Here is a 7,308-nt window from a genome sequence, read left to right as displayed (position 1 = left end):
AAAAAAAAAAAGACAAACTTATGTTTTTGTACATTAACAGATGGTGTCTTCTGTGATTGGATACCCAGTTGTGAGTGTACAGTGTTGTGTCAGACAGGGTACCACAAGCATAGAATACACAAAGTGCTGAAAAGCCAAAGGTCATGTGTAACTTGAAAATGAAAAGGAGGCTACAGGATAAGGGAAGGCACAGGAAACAGGGAAGATGGGGAAGAAAAGAGAGAGGAAAAAATGCCATGTGTTTGAAATAAAAAGTAACAATCCTTGAAAGACAATGAAAATGAAAAATAAATGAAGTTCTAAAATAAAATTAAAGAAGAATCCAGGGACTAGAGAGATAGCTCAGAAGTCAAGAATGCATACTGCTCAGAGGGGACCTGAGTTTGGTTCATAACTTCTTGTAGCTACATATCCAGAAGATATGATGTCCTCTTCTGGCCTCTAGGGATAATTGCACTCTTGTGCACATATACACCTGTGTGAACCCACATATGCACATGCGCACATACATGCACACACAGACACACACAAAGAGAGAAAATTAAAAATAATAAATAAATACTTTTTAAAAAAAAATCCAGTGAGTAGAGAACATGACTAGACATCTAAAATGTTTTTTGACAAACATGCATAGATTAAAAGTAATTCTAGTTATTTTAATTTCTGTTACAACAAATGCCTGTGCTGAGTTTGTGTACAACATGAGTTTAAGAATATATTTATAATTAAGAATATATTTATAACTCATTTTAATAAAAATAGATCCACTTGAGAACTGCAATCTTATGCCTAATCTCTGGTGATGGGACAAGATTGGTGTTGGATTCTCTGGCTTGGAAACTGGTATCAATCAGAAGAGTAATGGACACATGTCTAAGTAATTATATTATTCTATAACAATATATATTTATTGGAGTACATTTCTTTACTTCTGTGTTAGAAGCCTGTGCCTGATGACCTCAAGATAAATACTTGAGTATGAATTGGGAAATGCATGTTAAACTGAATTACTAAAGGATATCAATATCAACAATCAGTTGTTTTGCTTTTGATTTTCACACCTAATTGTTTTGCACATAAAATTTTAAGTCTAAAAGTGACAGACTTTATCTTCTGAGTTGCAGAAGCCATCAGTGAGCCATCATTCATTCAGAATCAACATTGGGGAACAGTTTGTATAAAGCAAACTAAAGTTTATACACTTCCTCATGGAGTTTTGATTCTGTATGGTCAAGGAATTTATAATGTAAACTGTTATCTATGGTCAGAGAGAAAACTATCTCCAAGTGTTTAGCAGTAGTTGAAACTGATAGTATTTTCTTGTTGGATAAGTAAGTCTTATTATTTATTTATTTATTTACTTACTTACTTACTTACTTACTTATTTACTTACTTATTAAATTTGTTTTCTTTAGACAAGGTTTGTCTGTGTAGCCCTGGCTGTCCTGCAACTCACTGTATAGACCAGTCTGGCCTCAAACTCAGAGATCCACTTGCTTCTGCCTCCTAAGTGCTGGGATTAAAGGTGTGGGCCACCACATCCTCTCTCTCTCTCTCTCTCTCTCTCTCTCTCTCTCTCTCTCTCTCTCTCTCTCCTTTAAATTTACTTTTGAGACAGTATATCATTGTATAGCTTGGGTTTCTTGAACTCATAAGACTTTCTTTCTTCAGCCTTTCATGGAATTCAGAGCCTCCTACCTGTTGAAAAAGCAGAGGCTCAGTTACACAGCTGACTACTTCTTAATCCCTTTCTTAAAATTATTTTTTAAGTCAGCGAAGTAGTGCTTCTATTGTTCAGATGAGCAGCCACTGAATTCTGTAACCAATTCCCTAAGCTAGATATGGTGGCACACTCTTAAGGACCCCAACATTAAACATACAAAAGAGAATCAGGAATAAAGCACCCTAAGCTATAGAGCAAGTTTCAGACAAGTCCAGGCCACAGTGGCACATGCCTCAACATGAACAGATAGAGAAATGACCCAATGGGTAAAAGTGCTTAGTCATCTGGACTGCTATGGAGATCCTAAAAAACATATAAGAAGCTAGGAGTCCCAGGCATACCTGCAAATCTCTGAGGGAGATGGAGGCAGAAGTATCATTGAGGCTTGCTGGTTTGCAGCCTAGCGGAGAAAATGTGTACCCAGGTTCAGAATGAGACCATGCCTCAAAGGAAACGGCATAGTGTTATAGAGGAGGACTCTGGGCAGAGAGAGTGGGAGCGGGAGGAGGAATGGGGAGAGAGAGAGAGGGAGAGGGAAAGGGAGAGGGACAGAGACAGAGACACAGATATGCACACTAATGTGATATACACCCTCCCCCACACACATACAAAGAAATGACTTAAACACAAACATTGCAAGAAAAAAAAATGTTTCAAACATATGCCATTATCAAAACCAGCATTACTATGTCCTAAAGAATTTAGCCCTCATAGTGATGTTAATTAGAGTACAGCGAGGCATAATTCCAGGCACCAGTGGCCAGAAAGCTTCTATACTTATCATCTTCACTTCCTTAATTGCCAGTTCTGGAAGAAAATCCAAGTATATCCAGGAAACCTGCAAGCATAAAAATGCTAAAAATTGATTAAATTGCCTGGAAATGATAGATCCTAAGAAATTGATTTTTATTACTTTGAAGATTTTCCATATGGGCTTTGCATGTTCAAATGCAGATTTAATAACTCTGCTATGTTCAAAGTATCATCCATTTTAGCCAGGATTACCTGATCCTATATCCATTTTCTAATATTTCCATTTTTAATAGCTCCATTCCTCTTAAACCCCTTGACTGTGTATACAGGAATCTTTTAAAAATTAGGTCATCATGAACCATTAAACTTTAATAACTTGATATAATGACCATAAAACAAATATATCATATTGTGCCTTTGTTAATCATGATTCTCTTTTTAATAAGAACATAATACCAGTACCTCCTCACAAGTAAAGACAATGAGATGAAATAACTGATATAAATATATTTTATATACTCAGAAGTACTATATAAATACAAGAATTTAAATAACTCCAAAAACTGTGGTATGTGTTTTATGAAAATGATGCCCTATAAATTGAAAGCTCAACTATATGTGTTTCATGTTCTGAAAGCTCCTATGTAGCTATCTCCGAGTATAGAATTGCCACAACCCAGAGGCAGGACAGGGATGAAGGTGTCTTTCTGCCCATTTGTCTTTACTTGCTCACTTTATTTGCTCAAATAATTTAACTGTGTCAAGTTGGTCCACTGAGTGCCCAGTGTACAGTTCTACTGCCCTGAGTGCCAATAGTGGAAGGAGATAGTACACTGCCAAGGTTGTGTTCTGACCAAGAGATGTGCCCTGGAATGTATAGGCTACCCACACCCTCCATACATACAATATTAAAAATAAATAAGATAAAAAATAAATGAATGATCTGTTGCAATGGTGATTTAACAATCAAGGGATAGAATGCTTCAACAGTTTGGCTGCTGACTTCTTACCCTTTGCAGCATACCATATTAGCTCTTTCTGCTTGTTAAATTGATTCTTCCAGTCCTTCAAGAAACATTCTATTTGTAAAAAAAATGCAAATCACGGCCACCTCAATGACGGATGAATAGTGACCACACTCAGGGAATCTGAAGACAGTTAATAAGACTTAACATGGGAAAACGTGGTTCTGAAGATGAGCATTGTAAGAGCCAAGTCTAAGAAAGAATCCAAAGAAGTAGCAAAGATAATGTAGATAATGAAACCCAAGAAGGTAGGAGGGCATAGTGAAGAATGGTCAAGTTAGTTGACCACTCTTTTCTCAAAGTTATGGTACATTAGAGCTTCCACGGATATTTTGAAAATATTGACGCCTGATTTCCATCCTAAGGCCATTGTGTGAGCAACTGATCCTGTAGTGCAGAATTTCTCAAGAGAAGAGTAATTGGAATTTGCCTAAAAGTGCTGACAGGTTCTTGTCTGATTCATCTGGTCATTGTCTAGAAGGATACTAATTAAGAACCTACCCAGGATTGTTTCCAAAGAAAACAGGTAGAGATGTAGACAGCCTGCAAAAAGTTCATCAAAGAAGAAAGGAACGGGATTGGCCAGGATTAGATGAAATCTTGCCATCGACTGTCAAATCCTAACAAATTGACATATCAGATAGCTATAAAGCTACAGTTATGCCAAATGGAGGTCAAGAGGGACATGTCTGACAGCTTGGGGTTCACCAATCACTGGACAGATACAGTTTCTTGGATTGTTTTTTACTTTTGAAGGCGAGCCTGGAAGAGAGGTGACAACTGAGTGCTATCTTCCAGCAATAGTCTCAAAAATAGAGAAATAACTCTTTAACTCAGTTCACTAAAAGGTTTTGAGAAACTCTACATAGTGAGTTTGTTTTTAATCTTAGTAACTTAGCCATTTTAACATGAGGAGCAGTAACATAATTTTAAACCACCACTAAACATCTTGCTTTTGGAGAAGAAGTTATTCTTTTAGAAACCTAGTAGACAGAGATGGCATCCTTGGGCAACATGTAAGATGTTAAAGAAAAGAATGAGGTGTAAGTGAGAGAAGATCCATGCTTAAATAACATGGGAAATTTGTCACACTCAACTCTATCATTCTGTAGTGCTGCATATAAGCCACCTGCCCATTTCCATCAGAAAGACAACATGAAGGAACCAAGGAAAGGAGCAGATATTCACTTTCTTTTTTGTCATTCATGTATTGTTGGTACTTTGTAGAAATCAAGCATGGAATTATCACAAACATTGTGAAAAGATTGAAGACAGACATGGGGGAAGACCTTTCTGAAGAGTATCTGTAAGGTGTTCACAGTGGTAGTTATTGCTATGACATCACAAACAGCAGTGAATTCACAGGAGAACTGTGTGCTTGCTCTACTGGTTGTTGGAAAGCTAACAGGAAAACTCACTAGGCTTTCACATATAGAATCACTGGGAAGTGAATGAATCTAAGAACTAAAAGAAGTGAGAAATACAAAATTTAAGAAGGGAAACTTATCTGATTTGTGCATAAATTGCACATCTTTGTGTTTAAAGAAGATTAAATATTTATTGATGTCTTCAAAATGAAATGCAAGGGTCTGCTCCCCATTTACACCCTCTGATTTTCTGACTGGATATACATAAAATCTTCCTGGAGCAAATAATTGTTTTTCTTCATTTACTGAAGTAATGATCTCTAGTTCATGTCAAGAAACTTAAAATTTGTATTTCTACCTCTTTAGCTGCCTTCCAGTCCTGCGACTGGATTGTGTACCTAATAGGTCTTGGCAATAAGGAGAAACAGAATTTGGAGAGCAAGTTAGCTGAGATGGTTTAGCACATATATATCTTCTTCATGTTATTGAAGATGCAGGTCAGTAATGACTAAGATGCTTAGGTGATATATTAAGAAATAACATTAAATATGGTGGTCCATGCCTATAGTCTTAGCACTTGTGAGGCTGAGGCAGGAGGCTCATATGTTTGAAGCCATCTTCAATTTCATAGAGAGATACTATTAATGAGAGGGAGACAGCATGAGAGACGACAGAGAGAAACCATATAAATCAGCTGAATGTCATAATAGTGATAACTAAATTTATTTTGTACATATTATTTTAGAATGTCAGTGATTGCTAATTTATGAAGAGAGACACATTCACAGATCTTCATCCATAAGAGATGTCATCCACAGTGGATGACCCTGAGTTGTATAAAAATGTAAAACTAGCAGGGCCCTGACTGAAAGGTTTGCCTGTGGCTCCTGCCTCTAGCTCCCTTCCTTGAGTTGCTACCGTGCCTTCAGTAGTGCTTCGAATGAGAAATGTTCCCATAGGTCCATATACTTGAGTTCATGGTCCCCAGATGTCAGCTTTGTAGGGAATATTATGGAATCCTTGGGAGATGTAGCCTTGCTGGAGGCAGTACGACACTGGAGTAGGCTTTGGAAAGTTTACAGCTTTGCCTCACATCTAGCACATCATCTGCTTCCTTTGTACTGTTTAGATGTGATTGATGAGCTTTCAACTTCTGCTGCCATGGTTCTCCACAATTAAGGATTCTGTCTAGAACCAAAACCCAAATCAACTCTCTTCTATCAGTTGGTTTTGGTCATGGTACTTCATCACAGTAGTAGAAACTAGCACATCTTTCTCCAACCTGGAGTGTGAAAGAAAATTAACTCTCTTACCCCATGTTTGTCCTGGTCAGAGTATTTTATCACAGCAACTGAAGGAAACTAGAACAGATGAATGAGAAATACATCCTGCTTATTTAAAGGACAGTGTAGTTAGCCAGAATGAGTATAGGGGACTGGAAAGCCATGCCTGATGGAGCTAGGAGCCCTTTGTTCATATCCATGTATGCTGTTTGGTAAAGTGATGACAACATGTGAGCATGTCAACATTCACTGTCACCTTCACTGTGACCCAAAGTGCCTGCCACACAGTGAGTTTAAAACATAGTGAAGCATGTGAAATACCTTCTTAAAGTATAATATATATGAATGTAATATATAAATATTAATCTTGATTTTCTAACCTTTGCTGGTGATTATCACAGCAGTTCAGTATGTACGTGCTGACAAAGTAAATCTATAAAACTCTAATTCAGTTTTTCATAGTCAAGATGAAATAAAAATCAAAGTATACAATTGAAAATATCTAGGTTGCTCTGAATGATTAATTATCTGCCAAACACTGTTGGTATGTTTATAGTACTACAGAATAATAGAGTAATTCACATAAATTTAGTTTAGGTTTCAGTAAGCCTTCTTAAAAGGACTTTTGATTTTTAGTATTTTAAATGTGAATTAGGGAAAAAACTTTCACTCCTTAAGGGATTTTTTTTTTAATAAAAGAAATGCTTTTCACTTTTTATGCCACCCTGGAAAGACAGGTAGTCATTGACAATAGACACTGATTGAACCTTGACACCATGAAGATAAATAAGATTTGTGGTCTGTCTTCAAGGACGTTCTGGCCCAAAATGCAGATGAGTCACATGACCAGCTAGTACATGAAAGGCTAAGTGCTCTGACATAAATGGGCCCAGTTCCTTTGACACTTTTAGAACAAGAATATGTGATTTCTTTTTGATCTTTGTCCTTCTCACAGCAATACTTCATAAGATTATATGAATGTGAAAGGGTACATTTTCCCAACTTATGGGACAGAAAAGGGCTGTCCCAATATTTAAAACAAAAACAACCAAAATGTAATTTCCAAGCACATTTTATTTAAGTTTTATTTTTAATATCAATTACATGCAGATGTGTATATTTATGTGTGCACATGAATGCCAGTGCCTATAGAGTTC

This window comes from Mus pahari, chromosome 15 (assembly GCF_900095145.1).
Source record: "Mus pahari chromosome 15, PAHARI_EIJ_v1.1, whole genome shotgun sequence".
Taxonomy (NCBI): domain Eukaryota; kingdom Metazoa; phylum Chordata; class Mammalia; order Rodentia; family Muridae; genus Mus; species Mus pahari.
Note: the sequence above shows the minus strand (reverse complement) of the source record.